Genomic DNA, 18,187 nt, shown 5'->3' with positions numbered 1-18,187 from the left:
AACTCAGAAATTCCAGTCAGTTGATAAAGTTATAACCAAGAAAGATGAAATTCTGATTTAATCAGGTTTTTATTGACTTTTTAGAGACATAATTTCAGTAATTATTTTAAATGATAAAAAATAGCTCTGTACACTTTATCAATGCCTTCACAGTTCAGTAGGCATCCAGCTACCTTTGAATTTCAAGTCCTACTATTATTACTAATTATAATTACATTTGTAACTTTTACATATTAGCTCAGGTAAGTCATAGGATAATCCCTCCAGATACTTTATTCTCAAAACATGAAGAAACAAAGAGAGAAATTACAGTCTACCTGTCCAGTATCTCATAGCTCCTCAGAGACTTCTGCTTTCCATCAGGCCCTTCTCGCCTTCACTGATGGTCCTTCTAAAATTTTTACAGCTCTACACTGCTCATGCATATTTAAGTTGATAAGTAAAAATGTATCAAAAATATAGTTTCAAATGCAGTTTGGAATATATTCAATACATCAGTTACAGTACTCTTTTCTAATGTCTCTTATAATAATAATGACCACTAGCCAATAACAAAATACATGAATATATTTTTCTTTAATTGTCAGGCATTATCCACTATTCTCCTTTTCTCCTAGGTCTTGTGTTTGTATTCTGGTTTCCCCATGGAAGATTATCTTACAGGTTTGTTTTTTTTTTTTGACAGGCAGAGTGGACAGTGAGAGAGAGAGAGAGAGAGAGAGAGAGGGAAAGGTCTTCCTTTGCCGTTGGTTCACCCTCCAATGGCCGCCGCGGCCGGCGCGCTGCGGCCAGTGCACCACGCTGATCCGAAGGCAGGAGCCAGGTCTTTCGCTGATCCGAAGGCAGGAGCTAGGTCTTATCCTGGTCTCCCATGGGGTGCAGGGCCCAAGCACCTGGGCCATCCTCCACTGCACTCCCGGGGCACAGCAGAGAGCTGGCCTGGAAGAGGGGCAACCGGGACAGAATCCAGCACCCTGACTGGGACTAGAACCCGGTGTGCCGGCGCCGCAGGTGGAAGATTAGCCTAGTGAGCCATGGCGGGGGCCCTATTATTTCTAAGCATGAGAACACTGCGATATGCCTTATAGGGGATAGGCATATGTTAGATAAGCTTTTTACAATCACAAATTACAGGGTTGTTGACTGTGTGTTCAGTATCAATAGATCAAGAATATGTATTGAAGAAGATATTTTTAAAGAAATGCTATAAAACAAGGTTATGTTTTTATGAGTTGGTGAAAATGCTGTGACCAGAGGTTTACAGGGACCTATACCTATATTTCCTCTGGAAGCAGTATTTGCCAATTCAATGCCCATAGAATATAGCTACTAAGCATTTAAAATACTCTAGAATGATAAGCCCTAGGTGTTAATATATTTCGTCCACACTGAGCTATCATAAAAATTGTTGTTAATATATAATTATGCACACATACTTTCACAAGCAATTTAGTCATCAAATCAGCTTTATAACCTGGTAATTAAGTAAGAGAAAACAGAGGGCTATAAGGAGAAACAGAGAGGGAATGAGGAAGATAAAATTGGTTTTGTCATTTATTGAGTTCTTACCATTTGTCACTGAAAGGAAAGGAGAGGAGATGGGAGGAAGAGAGAATAAGAGAATCAGAGAATACATGAACAGAGAGACAAGCAAGTAAGAGGAAAGGAAATGGGATTTTATCACATATTTAGGGAAAGTGAAATGTGTTAAGAATTATAGCTACTTGTAAAATGAATGTCAGTTGAATTCTACATACTAATGCAGATTTGCACACACACATTTCAGGAAGAGTAAAGTATATAATAAAACATCACATTTATTTTTTAAAAAAGTAAACTGTTAGTTAATTGATTATCTATGAAAGTAAATGTCCATCAGTTTTAATAGGAATAAAATTTAATGATGAGGAATTTATGGGTGTTATTGCATCCAGTGGAAAGGGAGTGCTAGGTTAGAGGCTGTGCAGTGGTGTCTTTACAGTGTAGATTCATCTTGCTTTAAGAAATCCTATAAAGATGTACTAGTTGGTAAAATAATCTTTACAAACCCCAAACTTTCTTTTTGGAAAAGTTTATTAGATTAGTACCTTCTAAAGCATTGGAAATAAGACAAACCACTATGAAAATATATGGCAAAAATGCATCAGTTAGGTCACATGAAAATATTACCCGGCTGATAACATAACTGTGTATGCTATTTCAGGAACCCATTTTATCGCATCAAGCAAGGATACATCTGTTTCTCCTACATTTTGTCATTTACCTTAGCTACATATTCTTTTTAAAGTCATTTATAATATATTTAGGATAATTTAAGATGTATTAGTGATCTGGGTTAGTCAAGAACTGGGCAAAAGCACTTGAAGTTAAGTTTATAATTCACATTTATCTTCACGCTTAAATTTGCAGGCCACCTTGCAAAAAATCCAAATATAAGTATTTTTGTAAATTAGTGAACTCTCTAATCCAACGGAATTCAGTTATATGGTCATGCCTCAGTGATTCTCATTCTGATAATTATATATGAGTAATCGTGATGTTCAGATCATATTGTGGTTAACAACCTAAATTAGATTGAAAATTATCTACTTTGGATTACATAGGACAAGTTTCATTTAGCACTGAAAGGTCAGGCTAAAGACACTTCTAAATGGCATTTCCAAAAACTGCAGCATTTTTATTGCCAAAAGATAGTCAAAAACACATTCCTCCACATAATTTTGAATGTAAAGAAAAGGAAATCAAAGAAATAAATTCTAGTTTCATCTCAGAGCTGAATGTCATTGATCAGCATGAATCTTTGCTAAAATGCCTTCCTTAATGGCTTTGTAAACTGTCATTTTCTCCAAAATTATGATTGTAGAGATGGTGGAAAACTTAATTCTGTTCTTTTCAACTAGCTCAACTTCCCTTACCTTGTTCCCACAGGAAGTTTTTGTGCATTTTTTTTTTCTGGGTTGCTGAAGTGGAGGGCTAACCTGTTACATGAACACTTGGTCTTCTGCGAAAACAACTATGGGGAGAAAGGTAATTTGTCTGAAGGGTCCAAAGTACTTCAAAACTCTCTTGACTGTCTTTATTGTATAGCTAAGGATTTGAAAACCATGCAGTCGTTGTCCATGCCTTTCCCTGGGTTCGGTTTCTTTTGGCTTAAGATGAACCTCAGTATAACTAGGAATAGTATCATTTATGCCTGTAGTTTCAAAAACACAATAGGACCGAGGGAGTCCTTTAGTCATAATCTCTTAGATGACCACAAGATGGGGCTAACTTGTTAGACCAGTGTTCCTGTGCTCTATCACAGCAAGCCTTTCCTCATTTTATTTTTGCTATTGTTGCTACTGTTGTCATGGAAGGTGGGGGTGGGAATTTGTAACAATGCAAAATGTACAAGCTTTTAAAGCTAAAGCATTGGAAAACAATCCTGGAAGAAGGAATTCCCAAATAATCTCCTTTAATGGAGGTATATGCCATCTTTTCTTATCAAACAGTGAGTTTGAGTTTCTCCATTTACTATCTTAACTAAATACTGTGCTGAATGATTTGTGTGGGCATGTATATCATAGAATGGTTCTTTTAGAGATATTTTCTAGCATTCTTCAATATGAAATATTGTCTCTTAGCCCTTGTTTTTTTGTATTTGTTGTTATCATCTTTCCTTCTTAAGATTTTACTGTTATTTTAATTGTACATATTTTTGGGTGTAGTATGATAATTTGATGTATGTGTGCAATGGTCATATCAAGGTAATTATTATCTCTGTCTACTTAAAATTTTTCTTAATTTTTGGAAGCAAGCAATAATTGTACATGTTTGTGGCATATAGTATGATATGATATATATTACATATATTATATGGTATATACATTATATATTATATAATATTCTAATGTATATGATAAAATCATGGTAGTTAATGTTTTCGTTTCCTTATATTTTCATTGTATTTGGAGCCTATCAGCAACTCTCTTTTAGTTCTTCATACCATATATAATATATATACCATATGTAATATATACCCATTTTAGTATGGTTGTAAAAGAATTGATATTAGTTCTTTCATCCTTTTCAGTATGTTGGAATAGTTTGAAAAGTGTTGGGGTTATTTCCTCTTTTTTAAAAGGTTTATTTATTTATTTGAAAGAGAGAGGCAGAGGCAGATAGAGGTCTTCCATCCACTGGTTCATTCCCCAAATGGCTGCAACAGCTACAGCTGAGCCAATCTGAAGCCAGGAGCTAGGAGTTTCTTCCGGTTCTCCCAGATGGGTGCAGCTGCCCAGGGATGTCAGCCATTTCTACTGCTTTCCCAGACCACAGCAGAGAGCAGCATCAGAAGTGGAGAGTCCAGGTCTTGAACTGGTGCCCATATGGGATGCTGGCACTGTAGGCAGTGGCTTTACCCGTTATGCCACAGCAAAGGTCCCAGGGTTATTTCTTCTTTAAATGTTTTGTAGAATTCAATAGTAAACACCAGTCTTGTTTATGTGCTCCCTTTGGCTCTTAGTCCTATCATTATGATCAATTGTGAACAGAAATTGATCACTTGGACTAGTGAGATGGCATTGGTACATGCCACCATGATGGGATTGAATTGGAATCCCCTGGTATGTTTCTAGCTCTACTGTTTGGGGCAAGTCAACTTGAGCATGTCCTGAATTGCACATCTCTTCCCTTTCTTATTCCCACTCTTATATTTAACAGCGATCACTTTTCAGTTAAGTTTCAACACTTCAGAATAACTGTGTATTGATTACAGTATTCAACCAAAAGTATTAAGTAGAACAAACAAACAAAAAATACTAAGGGGGATAACGTATTAAGTTGTTAATCAACAGTCAGGGTGAGGGTTGATCAAGTCACCGTTTCTCATAGTGTCCATTTCACTTTAACGGGTTTCCTTTTTGGTGCTCGGTTAGTTGTCACCGATCAGGGAGAACATATGGTATTTGTCCCTTTGGGACTGGCTTATTTCACTCGGCATAATGCTTTCCAAATTCCTAACAGGGATCACTTTTCAGGTAAATTTAAACACCTAAGAATAATTGTGTGTTAATTACAGAGTTCAACCAATAGTACTAGAACAAAAAAAATACTAAAATGGATAAAGCATTACATTGTACATCAACCGTCAGGACAAGAGCTGATCAGTCACTGTTTCTCATAGTGTCCATTTCACTTCAACAAGTTTCCCCTTTGGTGCTCAGTTAGTTGTCGCCGATCAGGGAGAACATATGATATTTGTCCCTATGGGACTGGCTTAATTCACTCAGCATGATGTTTTCCAAATTCCTCCATCTTGTTGCAAATGACCGAGTTTCATTGCTAGCTGATAGAATAAAAAAGGGAGAGAACGATCCAACATGGGAAGTGAGATACACAGCAGACCCATGGAATGGCAGATGTCCTAAACAGCACTCTGGCCTCAGAATCAGCCCTTAAGGTATTTGGATCTGGCTGAAAAGCCCATGAGAGTATTATAGGCATGGAAAGCCAAAACACTCTGGCAAAAAAAAAAAAAAAAAAAACTAAATGAAAGATCTCTGCGAGTGAGATCCCAGTGGAAAGAACGGGTCATCAAAGAAGGAGGTACCTTTCTCTGAAGGGAGGAGAGAACTTCCACTTAGACTATGACCTTGTCTAAATATGATCAGAGTCGGTGAACTCAAAAGGCTTCCATAGCCTTGGCAACTCATGACAAGAGCCTAGGGAGATTACTGATGCCATAAACAAGAGTGTCAATTTGTTAAGTCAACAACAGGAGTCACTGTGCACTTACTCCTCATGTAGGATCTCTGTCCTTAATGTGCTGTACATTGTGATTTAATGCTATAACTAGTACTGAAACCGTATTTTTCACTTTGTGTTTCTATGTGGGTGTAAACTGTTGAAATCTTTACTTAATATATTCTAAACTGATGTTCAGTATATAAAGAGAATTGAAAATGAATCTTGATGTGAATGGAAGGGGGGAGGGAGAAGAAAGGGGAGGGTTGCAGGTGGGAGGAAAGTTATGGTGGGGGGAAGCCATTGTAATCCATAAGCTGTACTTTGGAAATTGATATTCATTAAATAAAAGTTAAAAAAAATTAAAAATTAAAAAAAAAGAATTCAATAGTAAAGTCATCAGGTCCTGGAGTTTCTTTGATGGGAGACTTTTTTTTTTAAGATTTACTTTATTCATTTAAAAGACAGATTTACAGAGAGAGGTAGAGACAGAGAGAGAGGCCTTCCATCTGCTGGTTCACTCCCCAGATGGCCAAAATGGCCAGTGCTGCACCAATCCGAAGCCAGGAGCCAGGAGCTTCTTTCGGGTTTCCCAGTAGGGTGCAGGTGCCCAAGGACTTGGGCCATCTTCCACTGTGTTCCCAGGCCATAGCAGAAAGCTGGGTCGGAAGAGGAGCAGCCTGGACTAGAACCGGTGTCCATATGGGCTGCCAGTGTTTCAGGCCAGGGCTTTAACCTGCTGTGCCATAGTGCCAGCCCCTTGGATGGGAGACTTTTAATTACTGCTTCAATCTTTTTGCTTGCTATGGGTCCACTTAGATTTTTATATTTTTAATTTAATCTTGGTAGGTTATATGCATGCAGGAATTTACCCATTTCTTTAAGGATTCCCAATTTATTAGCATATAGTTGGTCAGAGTAGTTTCTTATGATCCTTTGTATTTCTGTAGTATTTGGTGTGATGTCTCTCTTTTCATCTTTAATTTTACTATTTGAATTCTTTCTCCTTTTTTCCTTGTTAGTTGGGATCAAAATTGTCTAATTTGTTTATCTTCACAAAAATTCACTTGTCATTTTTTCATCTTTTTTATTTTTGAATTTCAATTTCATCCATTTCCCCTCCGATTCTTATTGTTTCTCACTCCTGCTAATTTGGGGTATTGTTTGTTCTTGCCTTTCTAAGTCCTTGAGATGCATCATTAGATTCTTTCTTTGAGATCTTTCTATTTTTTAATGTAAGTACTTACTGCTGCAAGTTTTCCTCTGGATATTATATTTCTCAGGTTTTGATATGTTGTTATTTCATTCTCATTTTTTAAAATTACTTTTTGAATTTCTTCAAAGACCCACTGGTCATTCAGTAGCATATTATTTAATTTCCATGTATTTGTAAGTTTTTCTTTTTCAGAAAAGGTTATTATTTGAAATGCAAAGCCAGAGAGAGAGTTGTGTGTATGTGTGTAAGTGTGTGTGTATATATGCACACACATATATATGTACAAATACATACATATACACAGGTATATATGTATATACATATATACACACATATATATGCAGACAGAGAGAGAGCGAGGAGTGAGCTGGTTCACTTCCCAAATAGGTACAACAGCTGGGGCTGGACCAGGCCAAAGCCAAGAGCCTGGAACTCCATCCAAGTCTCCCAAATGGGTGGCTGGGACCCAAGTGCATAGCCCATCTTTGCAGTTTTCCCAGGTGCAATAGCAGAGATCTGGATCAGAAGCGGAGTAGCCAGGACTCAAACTGGTACTCAAATTGGATGCCAGTGTTGCAGGTGGAGGCTTAACCCACTGAACCTCAATGCTGGCTCCATATTTTAAATTTTCTACTATTCATTTTTTTAATGATTTCTAGTTTTATTCCTTTGTGGTCTGAGAAAATACATGGTATGATTTCAGCACTTCTAAATTTAAGCCTTGATTTATAGCCTAATAATATATGGTTTATCCGGGAAAATGTTCCATGTGCTAGTGAGAAGAGTGTGTATTCTATAGTTATTTGGTGAAATGTTCTGTAAATGTATGTTAAGTCCATTTTTTCGACACTGTGGTTCAACTCTGATGTATCTTTGTTAATTTTTGAGAGAGTGATCTGTACATTGATGGCAATGGGTGTTGAAGTCCTCCACTATTATTGCATTGGATCTATCTCTTCCTTTAGGTCGAACAATATTTACTGTACATATCTGGGTGGAATTGTGTTGGTGCATATATATTTATGAATTGTTATATCTTTTTGCTGAATTGATACTTTTATCAACATATAATATCCTTCTTTATTTCTTTTTATAGTTTTTGATTTAAAGTCTATTTTATCTGACTTCAGGATAGCTATTCCTACTCATTTGTGGTTTCCATTGCAAGTGCCAAGAGCTGGCACTGGCAGCAATGGCAGCCCCCTGCCCCTCTCCCTCTCTCTGCTTTTATGAGTCTCTGTGCTGTTTATAGTTGTCAGCATTTTTTACTGAAGTATTCCTCCAGTGTATTTCCTCAGTTCTAACATTTTATTATAGAACCCTTTTCCTGGCAAGTCTCCCAGTCAGAGCACTGGGGTAGGGATAGCAGTCCCTTACATGTTTATCATGTTTGTGAAAAGAACACTTCAAATCTCTTCTATTACTAATAATCAGTTGTACAATACATTGTTGTTATCATGGTAACTGTGTTGTGCAATAGACCTCTTGAGTTTATTCCTCCTATCAAAATGAAATTTTATATTATTTGATCAACATCTCCCTAGTTATCACCCTCTCAACTCCACTCATTGGATTCTTCACTCTTTCCGTAATTCAACATTTTTAGCTTCCATATTTGAGTGAGAACATGTAGTATTTGTCTGTCTGTGCCTGGCTTATCTCACTTAACATAATGTCCTCCAGATTTTTAAAGGTGGAATAGAATTTGGTGGGTATGTACACTATTTTTAATCTGTTCATCTGTTGATGTATACTTCAGTTGTTTCCTGCCTTGGCTGTCTTGCTACAAATGAACATGGGAGTACAGATACCTCTTCAACATAGCAATTTCTTTTGCTTTGTATAAAGACACAGAAGTGAAGTTACTGGATCATGTATATGGTAGCTGTATTTTGAAAGGGTCTTTTTTTGAAAATTTTATACTATGTTATACTACTAGCTGTATAATTCATATTAATTAACATGTCTGCTAATAGTGTGTAAGGGTTTGTCTTTCTTCACTTCCTTACCAATATGTTCTCTGTTTCCTTTTTTGATAATAGTCACTCTAACTGGTATGAGGTGATGTCTCATCGTGGTCTTAATTTGTACTTCCCTAATGATCAGTGATGTTGAGCATTGCTTTATATCCTTGTGTGTTTGCTTGAGGCTACTTCAAAAAGTTCATGAAAAATTGAATTAAAACTTAAGATTTTTGGCATGGGCAATGGACACTGTGGCGTAGTGGATTAAGCTGCTGCCTGCGATGCCAGTATCCCATACAGGCGCCAGTTCGAGACCCAGTTGCTCCACTTCCAATTCAGCTCTCTGCTAATACAACTGGGAAAACAGCAAAAGATGGCACAAGTGTTTGAGTCCTTGTACCAATATGGAGACCTGGGTAAAACTCCTGGCTTCTGGCTCCTGGCTTTGGCTCAGCCCAGCTTCAGCTGTGGCAGCCATTTGGGGACTTAACCAGTAGATGGAAGACCTCTCTCTCTCTCTCTCTTTCTCTCTCCCCCCCTCTCCCCCTCCCTCTCTCCCTTTCTCCTTCTCTCCCTCTCCCTCACTCTCTTCCTCCCTTCCTCCCTCCCTCCCCTTGTCTCTCTATAACTCTGCCTTTCAAATAAATAAATCTTAAAAACAGAAAATATGTTTTCTATTAAAATATATTTTCTACATTTTGAACATCCTGCACATGTCTTCTTTTGAGAAATATTACTCAAGCCTGTTATGTTTGGATGGGCCATTCTTAATTCATGTACTGGAAGCTTTACCCACCCCAAGCACAGTGGAAAGGTAGGATCTTTTAGAGGTGATGAGGAGGAGAGGTCTTTGCCCTCATGAATAATTTAATGCCATTATTACAGGAGTGAATTTGTTATTACAGAAGTGACTTCTTTATCAACAGTAAGTTTGGCTCCCTTCTCTCTCTTGTGTGTGTTCTTTTGCCTTTTCACCTTCCACCGTGGGATGATGCAGAAAGACCCTTGGCAGATAGGAACCTTTCAGGCTTGGTTTATCAGCCTCTGGAATTTTAAGAAATATACTTTTATTCTTATAACTTACCCATGCTCAGATGTCCTGTTGTAGCAATACACAAAGAACTTAGAGAAAGTATTTTGTCCATTTGTGGGATATTAGTTTTCTTGATGTTGAGTTGAGTTCCTGATTTATTGTAGATATTAATACCTTATCAGATGTGTAGGTTACAAACATGTTCTCCTGTTGGTAGCCTGTCCCTCTGTTGACTATTTACCTTGCTGTACAGCAGTTTTTTTAGCTTTATGTAGTTCTATTTTGCTTTTGACACCTTTCCTTTTGGGGTCATGCCAAAAAATATCATTTCCCAGACCACTGTCATGATGCTTTTCTTCTGTTTTCTTCTAATAATTTTGCAGTTTTATATCTTACATTTACTCTTACATTTACTTCTTTACTCAATTTTTTTTGACAGGAAGAGTGAACAGTGAGAAAGAGAGAGACAGAGAGAAAGGTCTTCCTTTTGGAAGACCATTGGTTCACCCTCCAATGGCTGCCGCGGCTGATCCAAAGCCAGGAGCCAGGTGCTTCTCCTGGTCTCCCATGCGGGTGCATGGCCCAAGCACTTGGGCCATCCTCCACTGCCCTCCCGGGCCATAGCAGAGAGCTGGCCTGGAAGAGGGGCAACCGGGACAGAATCCGGCACCCCGACTGGGACTAGAACCCGGTGTGCCGGTGCTGCAGGCGCCGGTCTACTCATTTTTAAAGTCAACTTTTACATAGATCGGAGATGGGTCTATTTATTTATTTTTTCTGCATGTGGGTTTCCAATTTTCCCAACCCCGTTGGTTGAAGAGTTTGTTCTTTCCTCATTGTGTTTTTGACACCTTTGATGAAAAACAACTGACTATGAGTTTATTTTGGGCTCTTGAGTCCATTCTATTGATCTCTGTGTCCATTTTTATGCCAGTGCCATGCTATTTTATTATGATGGCTTTTTAGTAGATTTTTAAATCACATAATAGCATGCCTTCAACTTTGTTCTTTTTTTTTGTTCAAAATTGCTTTGCTTTATGAACATTCATGTATCTGTCTCTTTAAAGGCGTATACTTCATTTTGAATATGTACCTAAAAAATGGAATTGCTAGGTTCTAGTGTAAGTATATTCTTAATTTTAAAAGAAGTTGCCAAGTCACTTGCTAAAGTGGTTATGCCATTTTGTGGTCTCAACATTAATGTAGAAGACTTCTAGTTGTTCTACATATTCAACAACATTTGGTATAGTCAGTCTCAATTTTAGCCACTCCAGTAGTAACGAAACAGTATTTCCTTGTGGGGAATTGCACCTAACTCAATAATATTATCAGTACTATTAAAAATATGGACACATAGTAGAAAAACCTGTAAAGGACAACTAGGGTGAAAAGAAGAATGTGTAGGATAGTGAAGTAATATGGAGAGGAGACTATGTAGTGAGGGTGAATAAATGCTCAGAGCCTTCCATTTCAAGCAAATTTAAGAATAAGAGTCATTGAAATTGCAGGCAGAAGCAAGGACAGATCTCAGATATGGAATGTATTTTTTAGCTGTTTGTAGCCCAATTGATATTTAGTTTATTTTATGAAGTATTTTCTATATGATGGTGGAGTATTTTAGCTTTCATAGTCCCAGAATCTCTTCTTGCTCACTTCTTATGATGATCATAGTCTATTGAATAATGAAACCTAGTTGTAGATTCTTAGACATTTCATCCTAAAGATACTAAAGGTAAATATCCATGTCCTAATTTTTCATTGACTGACACACCTATTCTGATTTGAAAACTTTTCTGAGACATGAAAAATAAATGTTTCTCCAAATTTTTTCACTTCACAGCAGATGAACATAATGTCTTCCACAAGGAGGGTATAGAATTTATTGCTACCATACGTCATCAAAGCATTTTAGGGGATTTTTATTGGTTACAGATATGATGGAGCTAATATATTTAGATTTTGGCATTAAAAATCACTCACCACTATGGTTATGTAAATTTCACTATCTCAAATGTTAAGTTTTGCATTTTAAAACTTGCCAATCAACCTTTAAGAAAATAGACATTTTATTTTGGAATAATTTTAGATTTGCAGAAAAATTGTGAAGATAATACAAAGCTTGCATAACTCTTTTATCCACATTTCCTTACTGTTATTTGTTAAACCTAAGAGATTACCATGTGTATATTGTTACTAATTAGACTCCACACCTTTTTGAATTTCACTAGTTTTTCTACTGGTTTGTTTTTTTCTGTTCTGGGATCCAATCCATGACACCATATTGCATTTAGTTGTCACGCGTCCTTAGTCTCCATTCATCTATGACAGTTTCTTAATCTTTTAACATTTTTCACTCTCTAAGTAGTTTCAAAGAGTCCTGCTGAAATATTTTATAGAGCATACCTTGGTTGCATTGTCTGATGCCTTTCACGTGATTATAGTGGGATTATGTTTTTGAGAACAAATAATGCAGAACTGAAGTTCCCTCATTTTATCATAACAGAGGGAGTGTTATTAATATGAGTTAATCACTGGTGATGTTAATTTTAATGACTTGAATAAAGTGATATTTGCAAGATTTTCTCCATGTAAGCTAACTATTTTTTCTTTTCATTCTATTTTTTAGAAATGAGTCACTCAATTCAGCCCACATTCAACATGTATGTGTCTATATTCAAGGCAGGAAAGTGAAAGATGGGGATTAACCACTATGTCTTGGAGTTCTTTGTAAGGAAAATTCTTATTTTATTCTTATTTCTTTAATTTAAAAAAATGTTATTTATGTCACTTTGTTTGAAAGGCATAGATACTGAGAGACAGAAAAAGGGAGGAAGAAAAAGGGAGGAGATGTACAGTTTGGTACACACTCACTCAGACTTACCCATAATAGTAGAGCTAGAAACGTGCCATGGGACTCCAAATCCCATTAATCTGGCATGTACTAATGCCATCTTACTAGTTAAAATGATCAGTTTAAGTTCATAATTGATAATAAATAGCATTAAGTGTCAAAGAGAACACATAAATAAGACTAGTGTCTGCTAATAATAAATGATAGAATTAAAAAGGAGAGAATGATCCAACATGGGAAGCGCGATACACAGCATTCTCATAGAATGGCAAATACCCTAAATAGCACTCTGGCCTCAGAATCAGCCCTTAAGGTATTTGGATCTGGCTAAAAATCCCATGAAAGTTTCCAGGCATGGAAAGCCAAGACACTGCAGAAAAAAAAAAATTGACCTAAATGAAAGATCTCCGCGAGTGAGATCCCAGTGGAAAGAACGGGTCATCAAAGAAGGAGGTACCTTTCTCTGAAGGGAGGAGAGAACTTCCACTTTGATTATGACCTTATCTAAATAAGGTCAGAGTTTGTGAACTCAAGAGGCTTCCATAGCCTTGGCAGCTCATGAAAAGAGCCTCGGGTGATTACTGCCGTCATAAATAAGAGTGTCAATTATTAAATCAACAACGGGAGTCACTGTGCACCTGCTCCCCATGTAGGATCTCTTTAATGTGTTGTACTATGCAAATTAATGGTAAACTACTACTCAAACAGTACTCTATACTTTGTGTGTTTGTGTGGGTGCAAACTGTTGAAACCTTTACTTGGTATATACTAAGTTGATTTTCTGTATATAAAAATAATTGAAAATGAATCTTAATGAAGAATGGGATGGGAGAGGGAGTGGGAGATGGGATGGTTGCGGGTGGGAGGGAGGTTATGGGGGGAAAAGCCCCTATAATCCAAAAGTTGTACTTTTGAAATTTATATTTATTAAATAAAAGTTAAAAAAAAGAAAAATCCAAAAAATATCTTCTGTCCACTGGTTCACTCCCCAAAGGCCCAGGACAGACAAGGCAGAGCCAGGCCCAAGCCAGGAGACCAGAACTCTAAGTCTCCCTGGTGGGTAACTGGGACAAAAGTACATGAACTATCACCTACTTCATCCAAGGGTGTGTATTAGGAGGAAGCTGAAATTAAATGTGGAGGTGGGACTTAAACCCAGGCACTCCAATATGGGATGGAGGCATTCCAAGCAGTGTTTCAACTGCTGTACCAAACAGTTACCTCTCCCCATTTTTTAAGTAATTTCTTGGCATTTGTATGGATTCATGAACTTATTTTATGATTTGGGTTATAATCCCCTGATATATTATTTTGTTCTAAGTTTTCCAGATTTGGCCATTGGCAACTGTTTTAGGTTGACTCCAATATTCTTTTGACATGCACATGATTTTTTCCCTTTTATCTCTTCTTTAGATATTGGCACTAAAGATGCTCTCAACTCATTTTATGTTGTTCTATACCCCTAGAGTCAGTTATTTTTCCAGAAATCTCTAGTTCCTTTTATTATAAAATATTTTTAGAAACCAAGATCTGAGTATTAGATGTGCTTATTGTAACTTAATGTCATTGTCTCTGGATCTTCTCTGTGGACAGAGCTAGGGAATGTGAGTATGTGAGAGGCTTCAAAAAATCATAGAAAATATATGCATTATATTTAAAACTATTTTATTTAATTATTTTGATTACTATGTAATACATACACTTTTTTTGATAGCATCCTTAAAGCGCAGATGAAAGAAGCAAAGATAGACAAATGGGTTTCACCAAACCAAGAAGTTTCTGTACACCCAAGGAACAATCAACAGAGTGAAAAGATAACACGTTGAATAGGGATATTTAAGAGCTCAAAAAATTATCTTTTAGGGGCCATCACTGTGCGTAGTAGGTAAAGCTGCCACCTGCAGTGCCAGCAACCCATATGGGTGCCAATTCGAGTCCCTACTGCTCCACTTCCAATCCAACTCCCTGTTAATCCACCTAGGAAAGCCTCAGAGGAGGGCCCCAGTAATTGAGCCCCTACATCCTTGTGGAAGACCTGGAAGAAGCTCATGACTCTTGGCTTCAAATCAGCCTAGTTTGGCCACTGCAGGCATTTGAGGAGTAAACCAGTAGATGGAAGATTCTCTGTCTCTCTGTCTCTGTCTCTGTCTCTCTCTCTCTCTCTCTCTATATATATATATATATATCTTTCAAATAAATAAATAAATCTTTAAAAAATTATCTTTTAGTTCCATTTTTTCCAAGAATTTTTTAAGCACCTTCATATGTGTATATAGTAAACATGTAACACATCTGTCTGGCTATCTATTATCCATTTATTTATTTATATAACTATCTCTTTATCTTACATTACTATGAATTTAAAGATTTCTAAGTCTAAGTCAATACTATTGATTTTATCCCAGATTTCAATCTTGCTTATTTGTAACTTTTTTCTAGTAGTGGGAAAACTACATGCTATTTATCTACTATTTATTCATTTATTTTTAACCCCATTAAACATGTAGTTTTAGAATTGTTAACTGATATGCCTATTGTAATAAAATTTACAAACTAGCAAACAATTCTTTTCATCTTTTCATCTTTATTCTTACAATTTCAGTCAAATAACACTATTTTACTAAATTATTTAGCTAAACTCTTTTTGTTCCCTGCTATCTCAGTGATGGGATTCATTTATAATACAGGGAGATTAATTTTATAAACCACTTTTATATAAAGAGATTACATTTTTCTCTGTTGCTATGTTTTTGTTTGTATTATAAGCTGCCATAATAGGTAGGCTATAAGAGAAGAAGAATACATTTCTTAAAATTGGGTTCTTGGGACCTCTTTTTTCATTTTCAAATACAATCTCTCAGATCTCTAATTCTGTCATCACATCACCTTATCTTAAATTCTGATTCCTCTTGCATTCCTCTAATAAAGATTTTGTGATTGTATTTCACCTACCAGATGATCCAGAATATTCAACCCATCTCAAATTCTGTAACTTAACCACATGTAGAAATTTCTTTTTGCCAAAGAAGGTAACATTCACAACTTTCAGGGATTGGGATGCGGAGATCTTTGGTTAGGGGGTGGGGTATTATTATTCTGCCTACCACACTCTTGATTACCTTACTTCCTTCATCCTAATTTAACCTAAATGCTGATTATTTTCATGTCTGAATGTCTTACCTAGCTCTCTCCCCTACACTTAAGATCCATATATCCAACTGCCTACTAGACATTTTCATTAGAATTAAATCAATAAGGCATAGAACTTATTGTCTTCCCCAGACTATTTCTTCTTCCTCTATTCCCTATATAAACTGATAGTCTTAAAAATTGAAACATGGGGTAATTACTAAATATCACCACCCATTGTCGCCAAATTAAAGTAGTTATCATGTCCAATCAATTCTGTTTGTCTATCATGTTCTCTTTAAAAAAAATCCTGGGGCTGGTGCTGTGGCACAGTGGGTTAACGCCCTGGCCTGAAGTGCCAACATCCTATATGGGCGCTGGTTCAAGTCCCGGCTGCTCCACTTCATATTCAGCTCTCTGCTATGGCCTGGGAAAGCAGTAGAAGATGGCCCAAGTTCTTGGGCTCCTTCACCCACGTGGGAGACCTGGTGGGAGAAGCTTCTGGCTCCTGGCTTCCGATTGGCGCAGCTCCGGCCGTTGCAGCCATCTGGGGAGTGAACCATCGGATGGAAGACTTCTTTCTCTCTCTTCCTCTCCTTTCTCTGTGTAACTCTGACTTTCAAATAAATAAATAAATAAATCTTAAAAAAAAACCAAAAAAATCCTTACTTTGATCGTCAGTTTTCCATTGACAGAAATGGGATAATAGTATATAATTCTTGTAAGAAGTATTATTTCCTAGAAAATTTATTTATTTGTGAGGCAGAGTGACAGGTTGAGACATGCACATACATAGACACACAGACACAGCACACACAGAAAGAAAGAGAAAGAGCAAGAGATTGAGATCTTCCATCTGCTGGTTCACTTCCCAAATGCCTGCAATGGCTGGTATTGGGTCAGGTCAAACCAGGAGTCAGGAACTCCATTCATATCTTTCACATAGGTGACAAGAACCCAAGAATTTGAGCCATCATTTGCTGTATCCCTGGTGCATCAGCAAGAAGCTGGATCAGAAACAGGTCTGGGATGCAGATATCCAAAGCAGTGCTACAAAATCCATCCTGATTGTAAGAATTACTATAACAACTTTACCGATAAGAACTTGATTCATGGAGCGATCAGGACTTTATGCAACATTATATAGTGAGAGAGTTGAGATCAAGCATAGGACCCAGCTTCTTCTTCTACTATAGTTAAGTTCCTCGTATCTTTTTGGGGTTACTCAAATACCCTCCTGTTTTCCTTGATAACAGTCTTAGAATTTCAAGTCTATCTGTAATGTGGTCGCTGGTCTTTCAAGATGCAAACATGAATTTTCAAAAAGCTATACAAGGCTTTCTGTTTCTGGGATCTTTCTACCTCTCATTACCATATTTGATTGAGCCATGTGTTGTTGCTTAACTGCACAATTTTAGTAGTCCTGAACTCCTTGTTTTTCCTGGTGGATACCTGTTTCTAAATTTTCTACTCCTATTCTGGCTGACTCTATCTAAACTAACTTTCCTTGAACTCCTTTGTCTGCACAGTGTGGGGAGCAACTGGGAGCAACTCGGACTAGACTAAGTTACTGGAATTAAGACTTATTCTATGCATCTGCTCTCCCACAATATGGCGCTGGGAGAGGGGCAAACAGCTTCTACCCAGCTGCCTTTCACCAACTTGACAAGCTGCAGGAGCTGCTCCTGATTGGAGGAGAGCAGCGTACTCGGCGTGTGGGTAGCAGAGTTGGGATTGGTGGAAGAGGACTATAAAGGAGGAGAGAGACAACATGCACCAGGAACATCTATCTGAAGGAACACCTGTGCAGCCCCCGAGAGAGCCGGCCGGCGGTGTGCCGCTCCCCTGCGGAAGTGGGGAAAGTGGCTAGGGGGAACCGCCCTTCCACGGAGGTGGAAGGGTCGGTAGCCAACCCGGGAAGAACCAGCAGCAAACCCGGGGAGGGCTGAGCAGACGAAAGAACAACGCAGGGTCCTGTGTCGTTCCTCCATGAAGACAGGGAGCGACACACAGTCCTACTTACTCTTTAAAATTTAGCTCAAACATCTTTGTTGTGAAGGCCTTTAGCTTCCTTTTTCTAAGTTTGTATCAGATGTTCTACTATACCTTATGTATATCTCTACTATTAAAACTACTGTGCTAGAAAGTACTTGTCCATGTGTCTTTTTCTTAATATTTATTTTTCATTTCTTACTGGGTTTTTGAAGAGAAACTCTTTTTTTTTGTCACCATGTCTGTCACAGTGCCTAGCAAAAAATATTCCTTAATAA

This window comes from Oryctolagus cuniculus, chromosome 1 (assembly GCF_964237555.1).
Source record: "Oryctolagus cuniculus chromosome 1, mOryCun1.1, whole genome shotgun sequence".
NCBI lineage: Eukaryota > Metazoa > Chordata > Mammalia > Lagomorpha > Leporidae > Oryctolagus > Oryctolagus cuniculus.
Note: the sequence above shows the minus strand (reverse complement) of the source record.